This window comes from Mugil cephalus, chromosome 14 (genome assembly GCF_022458985.1).
Source record: "Mugil cephalus isolate CIBA_MC_2020 chromosome 14, CIBA_Mcephalus_1.1, whole genome shotgun sequence".
NCBI lineage: Eukaryota > Metazoa > Chordata > Actinopteri > Mugiliformes > Mugilidae > Mugil > Mugil cephalus.
The window spans coordinates 2589743-2612000 of NC_061783.1; the positions used below are offsets into that span (position 1 = coordinate 2589743).

Consider the following 22258-nt stretch of genomic DNA (forward strand, 5'->3'; position numbering starts at 1 on the left):
GTTTGTGAGTTCATCTTGTCGGGACATCACAATGCGCAGGGAAACATCACAGCCCCCGTGATGAGCAAACGGACTTACACCTGTATGAGATTAAACTCGGAAGGCTAATCTTAATTCCTAGTAATCTGAGAATATTCTGCAGCTCATGTGACGTCAGGATTTAATACTGCGCCGATAAATAGCGCCAGCTCGATAATAGATCACCCAATTCTCCCATGTCAAATCAAATCCCACAAATACATAAGCCTTGTCTGCTTTTGCTTCCGTCTGCTGTTAGGTAACTAGTTTTTTTTTTCATTGAGTATGGCTCATATTAAACTCACTATTAATGGAACGAACAAACATTCAGTCAGATACTTGTCCCTGGTCAGGGTGAATCGATATGGTTTTACCCCGTAGCTGAGCAGGAAAATAATTGGATCGTAAAGTCTTTTACTCAACGGGCGGTGAAAACATAATTCAGTAAAACCATATCAGTGTAAGGGTTGCAAATGAATTGTATTGTGTAAAAAATATTGCAGTAATTTAAAACTCGTTATGTTATCAACATGGGATAGTGCAGTTGCGAGCATTTCTCAAAAGTATTATCAAAGGAATAATTAAACACGCTAATTTCTAGCCCAGAGTTAAATGAGGCACGTGCTCCGCGTTCTATTTGCAAGTAAATATTCATTTGGGGAGTGGGAGAATATTGTGTTGACATCTGCTGTCCTCAGTGGACCACTATTAACGATGCTGTTTTTAGGAACACAAATGTTCTGCATTGTGTTATTCCTCAATCAAGGTGAGTGGTCCTTGTTTATTATAAACTTAAATTGGTCTGAAACGCTGGAGGCCATACCATCGCCCAATCTCCCTCCATGGCCAACAAGTTCTTCAAAATCTCCAGATGGCTTCCAATAAAATCATGTAATGAGTATAAGATCTTGCTACTTACCTTCAAGGCCCTCCACAACCAAGTTCCATCATATCTTTGCGTACTTTGCCAATTACACACAAGTTTAATGTTTACGTCCTCCATGGTTTCTAGCACGTTCAGTTGCTCAGCTCGATGCCTTTAGGACATTCTCCCACCCGACATTCCAAAGTTTAATTCTGTGCTTCAAATTCAGACTCAAAACACATATTTTTTAAAATAGCTTACTGCATTGAACCCTCTTGTCTCATTTCCACATACTTCTATATTATTGTATTTATATTATATTGCATTGTTTGTATATACGCTTGCGCCCATAAATAAAATGTATTACTGACATTATTTATTACCAGAGAATCCTTCCTTCATTGCTGCAAACCACACAGCAGTGACATAAATGTGGGTGTGGACGCTTCCAGATTCCAAGTTATTATCTGGGACTTGTGCAGATCTCTACAATGACATGAAGAATGGTCCTAAAATGTCTATCATGTAGATAGACATCAGATGCGACCCAAATGATGGCGGCATTTATTTGCATACAGAGCACAAAACTTGTTCAGATCTCAGCTGGTAGATGCACTCTAATGCTGGGCTTAAACACACACACTTCAGCCTGGCTGTGTGCTGTCAGATCACTTGCTATGACTTGCACTTGCGTGTTAATGGCAGGTCTAACTTTTGGCAAGGATTTCAATAGAGTTATTCATTTATTCATTCAAAATGGTACTCAAAGCGCTTTAGAGTCACGATGACCCATCGACCCATTTGTTCACGCACACACACACACACACACACCAGTGACAAGGACCCATCGTGGAGTGCGGTGTCTTGCTCAAGGACACTTCGGCATGCTTTCCATGTGCTGAGGATCCACCTACTGAGCTGCAGCCACCCCAGTAGTAGTGTTCCCAAATGCACCAACAAAGATCTAGACAGGACAAAAGCATTTATTATACGACATAAAAGAACTGGGAAGTATTTTGTTTAGCAATGATATTTTCTCCCAACACTTAAAGTACTAAGGTTGTGGCACAATCAACAACCTTTACACTTATTCCCAGCAATCTGAAGCACATGAATTATGTATAATTGTATTAAATAGTACTATATTTTACACTGTGCCAATAAGTGCTTTGAATTCAGACCCAGCACAAGGCTAAATGTCACGGTATATGACTTGCCTGCTGCCAACGAGGGGAAGGTGTTCAATGTGTGAACTTCGTGTTCCTCCACCTTGTCCACTTCACTTCTTATCACCAGGGCAGAGAAAGTTCAAGCCTGTTCCCCCCTCCGGCTCGTCTATTTATCTCCCTGTCTCACCCTTTTTCGATCAACCTATTTCCCTCTCCTTCTCACTCTTTTTATTTATTTATTTATTTTTTTCAATTCTGCGTTCACACACATAACATCATTTGAAGAAAGAATTGCATAAGGGAGTCTCAGTCCCGAGTGAGAAGAGGGCAAGGCAGTTGAGCTCAGAGTCTGACCTCCGTGGACTGAACACACACTCTGAAAAAAGAGACAGGGAGAGACCACTTCAGCTTCCATTTTCAGACTTGGAATCTGAATGTTTAATCATTCTAGCTCTTTGCGAGGAAGACGCATGAATTTTTCACACTGTGCATAAGGGAGGGCGATGGGAAGCCAACCCATATAGATATGACATGGGGCATACAAAGGGATTGCATGCCCAGTTTGTGTGACTTATGAGCTTTCATGCTGTGTTTTGCTGTGCTGATATCATTACAGAGTATCCTCTGAAGAGAGATACAGCTTTTTTATTTGGCATGACTTTGCCAGGAGTCATGTACCCCATCAGATCTTTACATCACAGCCTTTAGCGCCGATAGAGCTGTCACAATATTTCTCAAGCGCTCATATAAACGATCTCGGTTCAGTCTTAACTAAGGGAGCGTCTATCACTAGAGTCAAAGAAGACATCTGCCTGCAGACACATAGTACCTTGTGATCTTGTTAGCCTGTGTGTGCACATGTGCAGTCATGCTTGAATGGACACACACTCATCATTATACCTTCATAAACATGCCCTCCCCCCAAGAGAATTTATGTGCATTCATGCACATTTTATACATCAATATATGAAACCATGTCTGCGTACACACAGTTACGCGTTCACAGACGTGCACCAACACTTACTCACGTTCACACAGACACTCTCACACACAGTGATGGCACCTACACACTAGGCGTATTGTCCTCAGGGAGATAATAGGCCATATTGATCGAGTCTGCGTCAGGATATTAGTTGAGAATAAATGGACAATGCTCCTTCAACACACAAACACATACATACAGATTTGCGTGCCGACCTCTGTCCCATGGTGACGCAGGAGCTTCCTCTCCTCCTCTCCACTTCCAGGCGGTTCCCTTCGTTCAGTTTCCCCTCTACGTTCCTTCGATTCATTTGAAACTCTTTTCACCTCCAAGGGCCTGTGGAGGATGTTGAAAGGTGAAGGGGAAGATGTTTTACTCACCCATACCTGGCAGAATTACCTTTGAAAAGTTTTTTTTTTTTTTATAAGCCCGAATAAAACGTGGCATTGAGAGCAAAAAAGTCAACCAGAGATGTGACCATGAGTGAGAGGACTTACTGTGACTCTCTAATCATTACTAGTGGAGTGTCTCCCACAGTCATACTCTTGAAAACATGGAACCAGCAGAAGAAAGATGACATCTGAAACAAGCAGAGGGAAGCCCTCTTAATTCCTCGCCTTCGCAAAGATAGTTTGGTTGTCTGTTCTTGGTCTCAGCATTAAGAGTTACCTGATGATGACAGAGGCCAATATTTCATTCATTTACATTCATTCAGGAGTGGCGGGCCACCAACAGATAACTAACTTGCTCACTTTTTGGGGTTCTTAATCTACCGGTTACAGTCACTTTTTAAACTTCCTCGCTCGGTTTATCGGTAAAGAACGAGGTTATTATGGCCCAGACGTTTAACACCCCATGTCCGTTTCTGTTTATTATCTCCTCTCCTGAGTGCTGATGTTCTCACTACACGTTGGTCTGTTGACAATATCACATGATGGTGGGGACCGACGCTGCACGTTAAATTATCCGATTCACTAGAATCACTCCAAATCATTCGTTTGTTTGACATTTGTCGTGTTTGTTTAGTTTTTTTGCTTATTTATTTTTTCTGGACTTTTCGTGTTTGTCTGTGGCATTCAGTGGTGTCACCATCCGTTGGTATATTCAAGAGGTCAACTGCTAGCATTGTCCATGCCCCCTGTGCTGTCCATAGTGAAGCCTGAGCTTCCCATTGAACTTCTGAACTCATGGGGAATGGGAAGTCTTTAGCAGGCAAGATGGACAAACTGTGTGAGCTTGTTGGGACCTAAAGGGAGATTTTTTATGCGCAACTAAGCTACTGTGACCAAGTAATGTCCAAGTGGATCATTAAAGTCTGTCTAAGTTTATGATGACTACCAGTTTCCATGCCAATCGCTGCATGAAGTGGCCCTGTGGGACTGTGTCAGTTGAAAAATAAATAAATAAAAAATATGTTCAGTGTATAATTCACTGTTTTCTTTGAACATAATTGGTGGAGATAGAACAGAACACAGTATTAATTAAACAAAAACGTGATCAGTCTTACATAAGTGTGGACATGGCATTGATATCGCAGACCCACGTGGCTCCCAAAGATGCAAGATGGCGCCGCCCATATCCCCGGGAAAATAATGTCAGTTCGCATTTATACACATTCAATGGTTCGGACCAACAACATTTGAACTAATATGGTCTTTAATTGTCTGGACGGACTTTTTTTTTTTTTTTCATTTTTATTTCATAAAATAAAATGTTCACATTGTTAAAAACAGACGTTATTCAAGTGCAAAAAGTTCCAAAAAATTACACTGTGTTGCTCAATTTACACACAAATGATGCCATTATCTTATTACTAAATAATTTGTCAATTTTCAATTTACAGTACCTGAAACCAGTCAGTGCATTACATCATACGCTTTACTTTTCCTGACAGCTTGTCAGTTCAGTAGTGATTAGCACTGTCTTCATCCATCAGGCATGAATCGTGGGGCGCTCAGAGGGCCATAATTTAGTTGGGTGTTTCATCCTGTAATTTGTCATCCCCTCATTCTAACTTCCTCTGGTCACTAAGCATCATTTAGGCTGCCAGCTGTTAAAGGGATCATGGGAGTTTGCTCTCGGCAAAAGAATTCAACGTCCAATTCCTAGACGACTCTGGGGTTTTTCAGGACATCCATGTGCTGTTTCTCTTCATTTTCGGGAATTTTGAGGAGGTCCAGAGGGTCATGAGGCGCTCATCACTTGGCATGATACTGTATAATGAAAATAAATTGCATAATTTACTTAGCCAACGTTTAGTCTTAAAACTAACTGCCGTCCATGAATCTTTTTTCTATGCTTCTTCTTTGTATGTCTCTCTTTCTTGTCAGTCCTCCTTCCATCTTATCTTTTCCTCTTGTTCACAGCCATGGAGACAGACAGATAGACCACTTCATTTGCTCCCATCTGATCTGCTCTAACCTTTACCCTGCCCTCCCTCTCTGTCTCTTTCTGTCAATCTCTTCCTCTCTGTCTCCCCGTCTCTCTTCTAATCTTGGTGGGAAGCCCTGGAATTAACCACCAGTTTCAATCAAGTCCAGCCAGATTCACCCTCTCCTCTGTCCTGTGGCCTTGCATATCACACACAGGCACACACACACACACAGAAATCCTGTCGTCGCTTAGTCAGAGATCAGAAGGACATCACTGTACAGCAACATCGTCCAACTTCGTACACCATTCTCGAGGGGAAAAATTAGATTTTAATCCTGTGTGTGTGTGTTTGTGTGTGTGTGTGTGTGTGTGTGTGTGTGTGTGTGTGTGTGGGTGTGTTTGCATGCTTGCATACAAGAATGTGTTTATCTGTGCTTATTTCTGTGTCCATGTGTGCAGTGGAAACGAGAGCCATCTTCTCCTGGTGTAGATCAATTAAATGATAGATATGCTTGAAGTCACTCTTCCCAGCAGCCTGAGCAACGTATATCACAAACAGATTAAAGGCAGAGCACATATAGACAGAAGACTGATCTTTAATTCTCATGTTTTAAGCCACTTTTATTACTTCCCAACTTTAATTTCAGCTTTATCTGCACCATTTCTTTTCTTAGAACAGTCAAATGAATGTACACAAACATCTGTGAATATGGCCAGTGCCACAGTCCTGTGTTGCACTGATGAAAAGGCGACTTAAGTGTTAAGAGAGGCTGAGACATTCAGACTTTTAGTCTGTAGTGGGCATTAAGCTTCACATCCTAGATCCTGCATTTCCCATGACGCAATGAAATGTTTCTGCGATTAGTTTGATGCTTCCTCATACTTAACATTGGGAGCATATCTGTGTGTCTCAGTGCTAATCTTTAATTGTAGCCTATACAATGGTGGGTAAATGCCTTGCCTTGCAACCTTGCATGCAAATAATGGATGAAAAATGTTGCACTCATTTAAGCAGCAATTGATGACTGTGTTACAAAACCAAAGTTTTGCATTATTTTGTCTTTACATTCCCAGAGTTTTTATTGTGAATCTACACATACACACATACAGTTAATGCATTTGACCCCTTTAGTTAATTAGTTAATTTGACTGACTTTATCTTCATTTAAAATTTTTGGATTATTTAATCTCTTATTCATTCAGTCTCATCCAAAGAAAATTGTTCAAAATAATAATTTTCCCAAAATTGCACAATCACAAACATGATCCCATTTCATTCGCAGTATTCAAAACCAAAGCTGGGATCCACATATGACTTCTTCTTCGCAAAGCTCGTTTCACAGTTCACTTTACAGAATTGTGTTAAGCAAAAACTCCATGGTGAACTGATCCACTTTGGTTCACCAGAACCATTTGGGGGAGAAAGGTGAAACGCACTGCCACTGGCCGGGTGACAGTAGCAGTGAATTAGCCACGCTTTGAGGGTATTACATTATTCGTCCTGCATTCAATACAACACTCCCCTGTCTTATCATGGTGTATTTACTGAGATGAGGAGGTAATAGCTGTGTCAACACTGCAGTTTCCATGGAGACAGCGGGGTTTCCAGTGCCGGGCTCTTTTTCCCAGTGACCCAGTTTCGTCGCTGTGGCATTGAAGCCCTTCAAGAGCTCTCAGGGCTCCAATCCTCTGCCTTCTACCTAGCCTCTGAATCCAGCTGATTGATGTATGATTTGGATAAGGATAAGGGCTATGTGTGTCACTGTCCTCCAGACGCACTGCAACTAGGAGCTCTGCAAGGGAACAGGGACATTTGAGTAGCATCGTTCGCATGAGTGCATTTGTGCTTTTTCCACTTGACTGAAAAAAGAACATGAATTTAGAGCACCGTTGATGAAAGAATCAAAGCTCGGCGGAAACTTTGCATCCGGTCTTAAGACCAAGGTAAACTAAAAGATAAAGAAACTGCACGTTACAGTGAGTTAATTAATGGATTAACCTTAACAGACATGCAAAAAGGTTTCCTGTAAGTGTTTCTATCTTTGTGCTTTCCCTTTCACAGTTTTCAAGGTGATTTCACATTCCAGACTTTGGTATGTGATGTATGCAGAACAATGGGTTTCAGGAGACAAATGAGACTAGCAACCAACCAGTCTACAAATTATGTTCACATGCAACTGCAAAATACTTACATTCCAAATAATGAGTGGCTGGTTTCAGAGTTCATGTTATTTTTCATGAATGAGCAGTCAGAATGGCAGGAGGAGATTGGGGTCAGTGTTGGGCATACAAAGCACTCAGTTCTCTAATCAGACATTTGAATTTTGCATCCACAGTCCACTCTAGTTAATACAACAAGAGCACTTGGGTTATGATAAGGAGAAGAATGTGGTTCTGATTAAGTAGATTAAGTATATTATAGGGCTACTTGTTGGGGATTAAAGCTGAGTGTGGTCTTTCTCTAACTTTAACCTGCTTAAGCATAACCATAACAACAAAAAAAGTGATAATGTTGAATATTAGCATATTTGAACATAAAGGTTTTGTCTTAAAGTTAATGGGAAATGTAATTCTGCCGCAACCTTTGTTGCTGTTGTAAATCAGCCACACAGAAACGTCGTTTCATGTCTTTTTCTGTTTACTTAGGTCTTTCTCTTGTATACTAGGAAGACCTTTTTACTCTTTGGCATTATTTCTGTGAATTTAAATTCATCTGCAATCTGAGAAGAACTACAGATTTATGACAACTTATGTTATCAACTACAGACCACCTTGTGATGGGATCTCACCAGCTGTGATGTGCTTTTCTACCAAAGCTGTAAAATTGAGACTGCTTCACAAGGTGTAAATAATACTGTCACTATTTTGTGTTTTCTGCTTTAAAAAAAAAAAAAAGAAGAAAAGAAAAAAAAAAGGATCAGTTCTCCAAGGTACACTCTCACACTGGAAGGTTCCAAACATCGTAGACTGAGATAAGCTGACTCCTTATTCTCCGTAGGGTAGTTTTTCATGCCTAGCCTTTGCATTTTGAACCAATCACACACCATCCTTATGGTATTGATGAAAGGAATCTAAACATTTTTGGATATTTTCGCTTTCTTTGCCACATTGTGACAGTTCCCATACAAACCCGTTGTTTGTTTGTTTTTTTGGTCCCTGGTTTTCCAGCCCTTGTGGCCACAGACACGCTTGGCCCTGTGGTTTTTATCACTGTCACAAACAAACAGTCTACTGACTTACTGCCACATGCTTGTCAGAGCTGGTTCACAAACATATAAACAGTGTCAGTCACACCTTATGGCCGAAAAGCGCTTGACTCATACAACATCTTTAAATGTGATAAACATCTCCATCAGCCAGAGTCAGAAGGCCAGCTCCCTTGCGAACATTTGATCAACACCAAGCTTTTTGCCTTAATGTGCCTCTAAAAGTGTCGGTTTTGTTAAACCCTGGGTCAAAGCTGAGACATGTGTGGGAGAGGTCCTTTTTTCCATATTTTAATATTATTGTCCAAATATCTGTGAGGTCCAAATGCAACAACATACTGTAAAGCATGCACTACTAGTTCTCCCATGACTTGTTTGTCTCTAAAACCATAGATGACACACAAATTAAATTAAAGTAATAGTTTGTTGTGTTGTGGAATATATTATCCTACTACTCATTATATATGTATTTACAGTTAAACTTTTACTGTTGTATTTTTCATTTGTAATCATAAAACTACAGGCTAGCAACCGTTAACTTAAACTAGCATAAAAGTCAAGTGAAAAAACAAAACAACAAAACAAAAAAAAAACTATTGTGTGTCAATTCCTGAGCTTTGGGTGGTTGGCAGTTTTTTGTTTTTGTTTACTGGTAAGTTAAGTAATTTAGCCCTTTGTTTTAAATTAAGGGATTTGTGCTAAGTTGACTTAGCCAAACTAACCAGCTGATCAGTGTAGCTTCACATTTACTTTAGGCATATGAGGGAGATATAGATATTTTCCAATGACTCTATGTATATTTAAGTGATTTTATAAAATTAATTGTATGTGTTAATGATTAGGCTTCTTAAAATGTGACACTGTGAAAGGAATTTTAATAGCATCACACATTTATTAGCATATCTAACAACTGAAACATTTGTGGTATGGCAGTCGCATGCTTGGAAACTTCAAAAGATGTAAGCTGTTTCAATGGTGAGTTAAAATCAGTGAATGTCGGGTATAAGAATGTGACCTGAGGTGTCATGACACGCCCTTCTCTTAAAGTATCTGAGGACAATTCTTAACATTTTTTCCCAAATTAATGGTCAACTATAAAGATGCTATAAAAATGTATATGTACCCAAATCAAAATCTGTGTTGACTGTCGAACCTTTCTTCACTCACATGCATAGACTGTCACCTGGCAGCAGTAGCTCTGTCGTTGTAGGTTTTGGCAGCAGGAACCACTGGACAGACTGCTTTTGTTTGTTTTCATGCAGTGTGCATTTTTTTCTGCGGCCTTCTCTTGAAGGGAAGTAGTGGGCCGAGAGAAAAACAACATAATTGAGATTCTTCCTCATTGAAAATCAAATATCTTTGTAGTAGAAAACATGTGTGGTTATTGTACAACTGTGACCCGCATGGAAATGGGAAGAGGACACTCAGCTGCAGCTCGGCTCTGCCTGTCAGCTCTGTTGAAATGCTATTATCAATGTAACTGCTGAGTGTTTTTGATAGCAATGACATTTAGCCACCGCTGTCCTTTAATGCTATCAATATCACTCTGTGTAGCAATATGACACCCCTAGCACCGTAACACATGCTCTCCCACAATCGCCTTCTATCCTGTAAACAGGTAAACAGTTCTCTTTCCTATCTTTTATGAACAATCTTGATATCCAAGAGTTCACTTAAATGGGTTCTGACAAAGGCAGAAAGCACAAAGACTCACAAAACAGCACACACCCCCAGGCGTCTTTCCTCTCGCAGATGGAGTACAAGACCTCTGGCTATCATTTGCTGTAGGGGCATTGCATTATTCCTCTGCCGACTTCTTCGATGTACTTCTTATGCTGTCTTTCAGAATAACTGATCATAAGTCCCCAACAAATGACACTGTAAGAGTCACATGCACTGTTACGCTCTCCATGAGCAAATAGTTTGTGGTGAGTTTCAATCATGCTGGAGCTCTTAAGCTGACAGTATTTTCTTACAATGACAGAGTGTTTTTGATGAGAAGGGTTGTTTTATGTTTAGCTCCACTTCGTCACCATGTCAGCACAGTTTCAATCTAATTTGCCCACGATTTGCATACAGTGGAAAGAATGTCACTTTTCCCATGTCGCAGTTCACAGAGGCATGGACGCATGAAGATGTTCACAAACTCATAGATACATTACATAGATAGATAGATCGCCATTACAATATTTGATTCGGCCTGGATCATATCGAACAGGATGGCAGCCAATGCAAAGGGTGGACACAGAGCGGCCTCCATGCTGCTGATTTCTGTTTTCACTAAGTGTTTTACATGACTGCTTGGTTCCCTACATTTCTACATTACAGATGAACAATGAAAATTGTCAATATGACAAGTTCAAATAAATTGCTCTTTAAAATTGTGTAGGGAAACCCTAACCCTAACTTACGACTAAGTCACAGAATAACAGAGGGCTAAGACCATAAATATTATTACAGTTTTACCCTAACCTAGGGGGAGATGGAAAGAAGGACACATATGATATACTGTAGTAGCACACAATTTCAGGAGATGTAACAGAGAAAGAAGTTAGATAAGAATTAGATAAGCTTTATCAAAAAGGAAAACCTCAATCCTAACCTTAAAAGCGGAGAGAGTGTCTGCCTCCCAAACCCAATCTGGGAGCTAGTTTCTGGGGGTATCAACCCAATCAATTGCATTTCCAATCAGTTACCCACTGCTTTTCATTTCTGACTCACTGGAGGTGTCTAAAGCCCTGTAGAGAACATCTTGAAAGAAATAAAGACTTAAACTGAGATGCAAGGGATAAACAAAGGAAACAGGTGGGGACAGGAGACCAGGTCCACTAAGGGATAAACTGTACAGCTTAAGAGTAATAATCCAAATCACACTGCAAAAGCACTCCGGACCAGAGTTTGCACAGATTTATTCCGAACTAATCAAGTGATCAGCTCAGCTGGTAAGTCCAGTATCATAGCTTTTGCTTAAATGGTTGTTTTTTCCAGTCAGCACGCGACCTAGAAAATTTAGCTGGGATGGCAATATTCAAGAAATCTCAGTAGTGTTTATCCAGCCTTTGGCACTGTTAGAGGTGCCAATCCTCCTGTGTGCTGATCCCCAATCCTTGTTCTGACACTCACCAGGCTCTTTAAGAGCAGCTAAATGGAAATGAAAAAACAATAGGAGGCTTTTTGTGCTAGCTTGGCAGAGAGAGACACAAACAAGCAAAGAGGATCATGAGCAGTTATATGCCACTGGGGTTTTGAATGGACATCTGCACCCATCTATATTTGTGCACGATGTGCATGCAAGTGCATATGTGCAAATCTGCATCTGGCAAATTATCGTCAAATTCCTCATTCCACTTCACCACATTTCTAAACAAGAACCGTGTGCTTTCCTTTAAAGTAATTTAATCAACTTGGGCAACTCAATGACTGGCGTTCATTCTCTGTGTTTTTCAACGTTTTACCTCACCTTCTTTTTTGCCTTTTTCTCCTCCTTTCACCTTTTTTTTTTTTTTTTTTTTTTGAGGGGGTGGGTAAATTCCATCTTCATGGTGTCTTGAAAACAAAATGAATTTCAGTTTCCCAGTGAGGTTTGTTGACTCCTGCCAGAGGAACTTACACACTGGACATTCCACAAGGAGGTGGAGGAGAGGAAAAAACATAAGGGAAATAACACACCATGTCAGAGCTCAGTCACTTTTCTTTCTCTGCTTTTAGCTTGTACTTCGTGAAATAAATAAACAAATGCACCTGGGGGTTTCCTTCACATTTGCGGCAATGTATAGAATACAATTACACAGTACGCTTTCAAAGACATACACTATGAATTCACAAGAGCAGTTTATCATTGAGCTAACAAACAGCAGCATACTAAGACCTTGAGCTGATAAAAGAATTTTTCAAGTTCTCAGAATTCACTTAAATAGCAGATCAGTTCTCACAAAGCAGGAAGAGACTGATTAAACCATATAGCCACAGCTGTGTGAAGCTGTGTGAAATGCCTCTGTAACTGTCAGTTTGGAACTTTAAAAAAATTATATTTGTCTTCTTCAGAATGCAAACATTTTTCAAAACAGACTCTAGAGTGTGTTATCTGGAAACCCCTGTTTTATGGAGTGTGTTTCTGGAGCAAACCAGAGAAGAGGAAGAGGAACACTTCAACAATAATTTGATGTTTGACTGTTTTGAAAGTCTGATATAGAAAGGGTGTGAGTAGGATTTCAGAAGCTTTTCACCCATCTAATCAGTACTTCTAATAAAAACACAGTTGTGATGAAGTCACAGCCTCAACTTTTACTCTAAAATGCTTGTATAGGTCCTCTAATTATAACACAATGCGCTGTTTCTTTATAACCTACAATCTGCTGCTAAAGACTGGGTGAAACGTGAACAAGGGAGTTTCTGTGGAGGGTACAGGTTGTTTTGTTAGGAGGAATTGACATTTGGAAATGTCACAGCTTCGTGCTATTCATTTACCTACACATGAATACAACAGATGTCACCAGAGTATTGCAAAGCATGGCATGTCTGTTTGGTTTTTCCTCTGTAACATCATGACAGAGATGGGTGATACAGGTGTTGGTGTGCTTATGGTCTGTCTTTGAGGGAGAATATAAAATTATATAGAAAGTAAGTTTTATTAGATTTAGAACTTTGTTGAAGGTTGTGGAAATTAAGGTAAGTAGTACGCTTGTATACCTTAGGGAGAGCATTTCCACCTGTATTTCACACATGGATTCACACAGGAATCTGCATGAATCAGGAATCTGCCACTAGAGTCTGGCCCACGGACACTCTATCATATACTGTAGATCAAATCATCAACCAGTCAAAGGGTAAAGTCCAACCCTTTGACTGATTGCTGGTTTGATCCCAACCCTTTGATTGGAAGCTGAGAGCCATGGTCTTCTAGCTTCTGTAAGTGTTAAAGAGGCCTGAGAAAAATAACGGTTGTACACGTCAGCTACAAAACAAAAGTACAAGCTTTGAGCTGCCAAAAAAAAAAAATACAAATGGAGAAAAAACACTCAGCCTGACATAATGTAAAAATATGAACTGAAATGCCAATAGTACTGAGTGGCTGTCTTTACCTTGTCTAAACTTCCTCAGTTTTGACTGACGCTTCCAGGGTTCATTCCCTCAAGCTTTGAAAAACACATTCCATTTTAATGTAGCAGCCGCTCACAAGGTCATTTGTCACTTGATAATGACATAGCGATCCCAAAGGCATTTCACTGTCAAGAGTGTGTATGTGTGTATGTGTGTGGGCGTGAAGAAAGTGGAAGAGGTGCGAGGGGTGGCGCCGTCCTTGTGAGCTCATAGACTTGTTTGAAGATCAGATAATTCTGTCACTGGAGTGTGTACGCTTTATGGAGGAGGAAGTGCTGGTGTGTTACCAAACACACATTTTTATGAAAATGTGTGAAAAGAAATATACACACACACAAGCTTACAAGCCATCCAGTCGCTACCACTGTAACAGATGTACACTAAATGCGGAGGCCATGTAACTTCCAACCATCAAAGCTGCATTTAAAAGCTCCTAATGAGTAGGTACCGTGAAAATCACATGTTGCTAGTGTGTGTTGAATGTGACATCCACCACGCAGGCTTACTGTTGGAGAAACAGGCAGCGGAACCCAAAGGAATTGTTAGAGAATCGATTTTGTTATTCTGAGCATATTAATGCACTGTTTTCCAGCAACTTACATAACAATGCTGAGGAGAGAGGTGCTTCTATTATGAACGTAAGGCCTCCAACCTTCAAGCTGTATCCTCTAATTCCTTGAGTACGCGATATTGTGTGAATTCGTGTGGGCGGGTGTTTGTGTATGATCATGACTGAGCCTGTGACGAGAAGCATGTATGAATTCCTGGTGTATTGGGGCTGGCATTATTAGGTACAAGTGTGTCATTGGCCTTAGTGTGTTAATCCTTGCCAGACCTATTTGTCAGTATTTCTGGAAGAGGGGCATGTGGACAGGGTGGACCCTGGTTGGCAGGACTGGCACAAAGACAGATTACAGTAAAGCAGGGCTTGAGCTGCTCTGAATATCCCTGCTGTTTGTGGACTCTGTGTTGGTCTGTACTCATATGTTTTATGTTGTGGGCAACGTTGGTCATTTGTTGGTCAAATTTGGTCATATTTGGTCCCTGTCTTTTTACGGCCCTTCATTTCCGTTCTCTGTGAAGTGTAGGGACTTGTTTTTAAGACACCTTGTTGAATGATGAAAACACTCAAAGCTTAGGTATGTAGGTATGCTTCCGTCAGGCTGACTCATACATAGTTTCAGCTTTTCTGAATGACTAGACAGTAGGCCCACATAGATAAGTGCATAACTGTAAACAGGAAGAATACACACTTCAGGAGTTGCTCACTTTGGAATACTGTTATTACGTCAGGGTTTGCAGGAAGAAAAAAAAGTGCGCCTTACAGCCAATGTGGTGTCGGTGTGTTGTTTTTGGTTGTGCCTCTCCCAGAAGGTTGTTACACTCCTATAACATGCAGTAAACTGTAAATAACTGTCAAATATTGAAAGTTCCAGAAGAAAATAACGCAAACACATTTACTTAAAGGAGATTTTCTGATCTTTTAATAGTCAAAAAAAGATAAAATGCTCTGACATTTTGAGTATTAGGTGTTAAAGGATTTGAGTGAGTTTCCTTCTAACCATTCCATAATATTGTAGTTTTGATATGTTCATTTGTATGGTGATTGTTAAAAATCTGTTAATCAAGTTCTAACTCAGTGTTTTAGGAGAGTGTAAGGCCTTATTGCTTTCAGATCAGATCTCAACTAGCTATAATACAAGGCACGAGGTACTTTCAAACCTGGGTTGAGGTTGTTAAGTAAATGAGGTTGTTAAGTAATTTCCCCCCAATAAAGTAATTCTGATTTGGATTCTGGTTACTGGTCAGGTGATTTGGGTTGGTCTGAACACAGCATTCTCACTCCATTCTACCATTGAGCCCCATTATGGAGGATGGTCTCAACCGAATTGAAATCACCGAGTAGTTAAATTGCACTGTAAACTCACGTTACCCATGGACCTATACAGCATCCCTTCTAATTATATAATCAAGCAGTTTACCAGATGCATCTTTGGCAGACAAACTGCCTGTTGCACAGCAGAGTGCAGTAACCAGGTAGCCTACTATTTTGCTCATAATTATATAACCAGCAAAAAAAGAAATAAAGAGAAAGCTATCAACATTATAGAGACTATGAATTTTGTTGGATATAACCAAGATGCTTACATGATGCACCTTTGGAAGAGTGCACCTTCTTACCACGAACCACAGAACTTGACACTCCACTAGTAATGTGACCATTTCCTGTCATCATATGTTCTCACAAGATGCTGATGACATGTCAGACCTTTGTCTCAACAGCCCTGAATCAAGATCAACATTGTAACAATATCATTATCCATCGCTGTTAAATTCTTTGAACACCGACACTATCTTTATCAGATTAGACCATTGACTGTATATACTATGGACAATCCCATCGTAACGTCACCCATTGGAGCCCAAAGTGGGCGGGGTCCGAGGTTGCCATGTTGGATGAGCTTTACTACACCCACACATGGACATTCCTAATATGGATGTGGGGGGTTGTGCCAGACGTTGAGACCCATCCACCCAACTCTCCACTACCTGTTAGCTCAGGCTACTGCTGGCCACTCAAAGCAGGGACGCACTTAATTATGACTTCACCATTCAGATGCGAATGCTAAAGCCTGGGACCCGCTGACACCGGTAAGAAGAGTAATACGTGCTTTCACATTGGAGTCGCCAAAAGTCAACAAGTCACTAGAATACTACCTAAATTCAGTTCAGTTCAATCCAGTTTTATTTGTATAGCGTCAATAACAATACGAATCATCTCAAGACGCCTTACAAAAATGGCCTGAGACCTCCAGAGCAAACCTGAAGGCGACAGTGGCAAGGAAAAACTCCCTTTTAACAGAAAGAGACCTTGAGCAGAACCCAGCTCATATGGAGGGACCCATCTGCTGAAGGCCAGCCGGGTAGAAACAGAGAAGATAGAGAGAAACAAGATAAATTTCTGTCATAGATACATATATCAAGCTGAAGGAAACATGTAGAATCTAATAATACAACATATAGCTGATGATATAAATTGGCTCAGTCATGAGAATAAACCATTGTGTGAGGGGTGAAGATGAGACATAAATATAATTAAAACATTATATTTATAACAATATTATATCAAAGTTTAATTAGAATGCCAACCTTTAAATACGGATATGTGATAAGATTCTTTTGTTTTGTTTTTTTAAAGTATGACGTTTAGGGACTGTCTGGGATCGTTAAGTGGACCACTCCTTGGTTTGGTGGGATGGGTCTTCCCCGGGGGTGTAGTCTGGGGACCCCTGATCTAGGATGAAACACAGAACATTGTCCAACTGATACAATAAGCGAAAGAATCACTACATTACCTAAATTGTGCTGTGTTCAGACAAAAGGGACAAAAGGTCATGGTACATATATACATACTGTATATATATGGCGAGCAGGGTGTTGATGGTGTAAGGTACCACGGGATACAGGATTTCCCATCACAACACTTGTCATCATGTGATGGACATTGGGGGAAATCAAAGCTGAGCTGGCTTCAACGTTTTTCAGGACTCCAATGATGCAATGACACATCAACGAATCATGCGTTTCTTTCACCAGTCAATCTTTAAATGGACAATGTTATAACCCGTCAACCAGACCCTAAGCAACACTTCATGTTTTTGACGGCCATCAGAAATAACTGCAGCTTGTTGACAGAGTAGCTGGCAGCACTTGGTCATTTTGTAATGTTGTTGCTTACAGTACAAACATAGCATAAGCTTTCCATCCTTAGCTTGTGTTGAGCAGCTAATGAAGGAAAACGAAGGAGAAGTTCTGAGTTCTTGTTATTTTACTTCTTTCTGACTCCCCCAGATTTCTTTCTTTTTTTTCTTTTTTTTTTTACAGTTTCATTGTACAAGCATGATTTCCAAGTAAACTTCCTCTACTCTTTTTTCCAGTTACTGTAAAAACGGCAAGATGATAATAGGTCAGTGTTAATAAACATTAGTCACTGGCTTAATTGTGTAATAATGTAGCAAAAGTAAACCCTGCAGCTCCAGCAAAATGTGAAGGAAACACAAGAAACGTAGTTGCAAAATGATTGGAATAAAAAAAAGGAGAGAATTAGTCTATTTTCAGTCCTTGCAGGTGGTGGAATGTTGTCTTTATTGAAAGTTATGCTAACAGACAGTCTAATCCAGATGCCAGGAAATAACTTCCATCAGATGGATGTGAACAACTTCATAAAACCACCTTAAGCAAACCTTGAAATGGTAAATTAATTTCCTGCTGTGTTCATTTAAAATATGTTTTTATTTCACATATTATTTTATTATATTATTATTATTATATTATCTGTATAATTGTCCTATTAATACACTAATTTTATTGGTAAATGCGTATGAAAGTTAGTCATGTACGAGTCAATGTTTAAAAAAGAACATACAGTATTTCACATTCATATAGGTCTTCCTGTATCTGTGATTAGCAGCAGACTGAAAACAACTGACATGTCACTGTGATCTTGTGATGCATGAATGTGCAGGCATTCCCGCAAACACACACACACCCCCCACACACCCACACACATTTACACACTTACACACAGTGAATTAAAAGAGGAAGAAATGTCTAAATCTATACCAAAGCCCCAGAGAGTTTCATTCCCTAGATACGTGAGCGCCATTTGAAGCGCTGCATCCACACAGGCTCACATCCGCCTGGATACGTGAGCGCCATGTCGAATTCATGACGGTTGTCATGGTGCCCACATAGCAACCGGCTATACATGTACCGGCTGCTGCCTCCGGTCGACTCAGCGATAGGGGGAAGGGGGGAGAGAGCTGGGGAAAGGGGACAAGAGGGGGACAGAAGGGCAAAAGAGGGGTGGGAGGTTGGAGGAAAAAGAGAAGAGAGGGCTGGGAAATTGGATGGGGGGACATGTCAATTTGTGTTTTTTTTTTTTTGTCTGTGTGTCTGTAACTTAGAAAGAGGAGAGACATCTAAAAGGCTGGGGTGGAAAAAAAAGACAGAGGCAGATGAAGAATAGGGGATCAGCTGATCTGTAAACCAGATTGGGCAAATACAGAGAAGAAGAGGGAGTGAACTTACGGTTGACAGCTCACTGAAAAGCCATGTGACTTATGGAGAGAGACAAAAAAAAGAGAATACTTTATGTTTCGCTGTGTTTCTTTTCTATGGCCAGCAATAGTGTCTGAAGGAAAGCAAATGTGATTGTTTTCAGATGGGAAAACCACTGATTGAATGCGTTGTCCATTTTTGTTGCAGAAATAATCATTTTAGTAGACATCTAATCTAGGATTAGTGCTCGAAGATAAATTTTTCTTCATGGGAAATTGTGTAAAAAGGACCCAGTGTGTCTTATTCCTCCAGCATACTGACACATGTTTAAATGCTGTTTCTAAATTTCAGTTTTAAGACTGAATGTCTGCATAAAAATGATATTCTAGTGCAGTGCATATGATTACAGTCAGACAAGAGAGGCATGTTTTGCTAATTCCTCCTCCTCGGTGGGTCGTATGAACGCATGCAGAGCGGTTCATGGGTAATTGATGTGCCGAGTCTTATTTTGGGAGCTGAATCAAACGGCAGGGCTTTATGCATCACCTGGCAGAGAAATGCAGCACATGTAGAGTCGCGCGCAAAAGTGCACACTCTGGAATACAGTACAAACGTCTTCCCAAGAAGATCCACTTCATGCTACAGACATGAGCAGACGCACGTACAATACGTCACCACGGACCAAGGAAGGGTACACGTGAAGTCGCTCTCACACAGAGGCACGGGCACACTTGCATGAATATTTCAGTTTGGTTCAAAACGTGCAAACCAACCATCGCCCATCCCCCCCCACCCACGACCCACCCTCAGCCAAAGCTAGGAGAGCAGCACAGGAATAGGCCATAAATGATAGAGAGAGAGAGAGAGCGGGAACGAGGGAGGAAGAGAAAGAGTGTGGAGATGGAGGGTCTGACAGACTGGAAATTCATCAGGCAGAATGAAGTGAAAGGGTGGGAGAGGACGTGGAGGAAAATATAGACATCAGGGTGGAGTGACAGACCTGACAGCACGCCGAGAGTAGTGGGGGGAAAGTGACAGATCCTGATTTATCCTGCTGCCTCACTAGTTGCGGAAAACAACCACTCTGCGGGGGGGTGTGGGGGGGTTATTTTCTTGGTCAACTGTTAAATAACAAATCAAAACAGCTGATGTACCCACAGTTTATTTTTGGAACCGTTTCAGGTGAGCAAACATGTTTTCATTCATTGTACCGTGATTTAGCCGTTCCTAAATGAGCCTGCGGACATTCACCTCCCATGGAGCCAACTAGTCCCTCCGTCCATTACTCCTTTGTCTCTTGCTCCGTGCCAGTTCACCATGCACAAAGTCGCCCACAGTCCTTCTATTCTCAAAGGTAATTGCAGCAATCTTTGTACACACCAACATCACTACGGAAATGCCCGGATGAGGCTTAAGAAGACATGAAGTGATCAAGCCAAAGCAGTATTGGAGGTGAAAATCAAGTCTCAGAAAGCTGCGTACATGCTTAACCAAGTCCTGTGATGGATCGAATCATTTCATCTTTTACATAGGTCGGATTTGATCTGTGGGGTGTTGCCACATTCTTTCATCTCAGCAATAATCAGTTATGTATTGTTATTACTTGACCTTAAACCTTTGCAATTCAAGACAAAATAAAGTATGTTATAAATATCCTAGAATTACATCTAGATATCAAGGAAAAACCAGGAACTACATATAGTAGTACTTACACTATGCTACATATTCATTACATATAGTCATGATTATTCGTAAGCATCAATTTTTAGCATTTTACCTGTGTTTAATATAGTTTTAATGTATCTTAAAATGAAAAGAATCAGTACTTACTGGGCTTTCCAAGAAAATGTCAGACTGTAACCAGCTCTGAAATGAGTGGAGCTTGTCTAAAGCCAATTCCCAACTTTGGAGTGGTTAAGGCAGCACCACCACATTTTAAGGGGTCAGCTTGCTTTGAGCGTCACACTGTAGCCGGCCTGCAGCTAACAAATTCACGAAACCGACAATCTATCCAGGACACCCATTTCAAGCAGTGATTGACTGCACGCTAGAAGGTCAGTGGGGTTTGAACTCTCCATTCATTCCTGTCTGGCACTTTTCATGTGCTGAAATTCTACAGTGTAACCTCAAAAAGTACTTAATTCAAGGACACTGTCCAATGGCGTCTCACTGGTCTTTAAGAGCATTTCTTAATTTTTTTTGCCCTTCAGACATAGTTGGTATTCTGCACAAAACTAGGTAATTAAAAGCAAACCCCCTCCATAACAAAAGATTCCTCAGGTCCACTAATACCAGGATGCAACAGTCTCTCAAAATAGAGCTTTTTTTTTTTTTTTTTTTTTTTATGGCAGACTTTTACAGAGTCAGTTCCTTTCAATAAGTCAACTTAAGTTGTGCCAGCGACCCAAAACAAGGACCTTAGAACTAATGGAATGATTATAAATGCTATTAATTATATATTTGCTTCTCCTGTTATGACATATTAAAATGTCTGCAGCCAAAAAGGTCTATCCAGCCGGATTCTGGATTCAGGACAAAACTGAAGTGCTCCCATTAGCACACAGACAAATCATTACTGAATGATGAATATTTTCAAAAAGGACACTTTGCCACTCAAGCCATGGGCAAATCCAGCTTCGATTTTGGTCTCATTTTCTAACAGCAGAGTGGATGCATTTTTGTAGAAGTTTCCTGCACTAATTTCCTAAAACCCTGTTGCGTTTCTTTAAGACACTCAGCTTCGGCTGAGCAAAATATCTCATTTGAAGAGGAGTGAGTGTGTAGGCCTACATGTGTGGGTGTTCATGATGCAAGCTCGTGAAAGCATGTGACTGTATGGGCTAGATGATAAAAGCAAAGGAGGCTCCTCAGTGCACACGTCCACCGTGGCGATTAAATGACACAGTGTGGAGTCAAATGGATGTAAGTGTGCTTGTGGCATGAATGGAACCGTCTTGAGACTGATGAACAAGGTTTTAGCCAGCTGAAATTCAGATGGAGTACAAAAAAACAAAACAAAACAAATAACTGTGTTTAGGAAGCAGGATACACAAATATGTGCGCATACCCATCCGCTCCCTGGGGAGGTCAGTGTGTCTTCCTGTGGGATGCTCAGCAGGCGGAGGAGGGGGTCAAAGTTCGAGGGGAAGTGGAGCTGCATGCATGCACTCGCTCTCCCACTCCACTCTTTCTTGCAGGAGGCATCACAACCTACTCACACGCACATGCTGGTGAACCCACACCTCATTTCTCGTAGCGTCGGTGTTAATCTCTCGCTCCATTTGCAGTCGTCAGGAGATAACGGCATCATTAGCACACATTAACATGTCTCTATTATCATTCCCCTCAGTGTCCCAGAGTCCCTGAACGTGTGTAGTGAAGAGAGAGAGAGCCGTGAATGGGGATGGGGATGAGGCGTGACTACGGCTTTTTCAGCAAATATCAGTCTGTCGCTGTCTGCCACAGAGGTGTGCATGTGTAAGCC

The 22258-nt window shown here is 40.8% G+C and overlaps 1 long non-coding RNA gene across 1 annotated transcript; it reads right to left on the bottom strand.

Moving 5' to 3' along the window:
• Positions 1-1867: 1867 nt before the first annotated feature.
• On the bottom strand, positions 1868-3641 carry LOC125020629. The gene is made up of 3 exons (XR_007114230.1): positions 3532-3641; positions 3250-3370; positions 1868-2428 (listed from the first exon to the last, which is right to left on the bottom strand). It is a non-coding gene; the product is annotated as an uncharacterized LOC125020629 (long non-coding RNA).
• Between the last annotated feature and the right edge of the window lie 18617 nt (positions 3642-22258).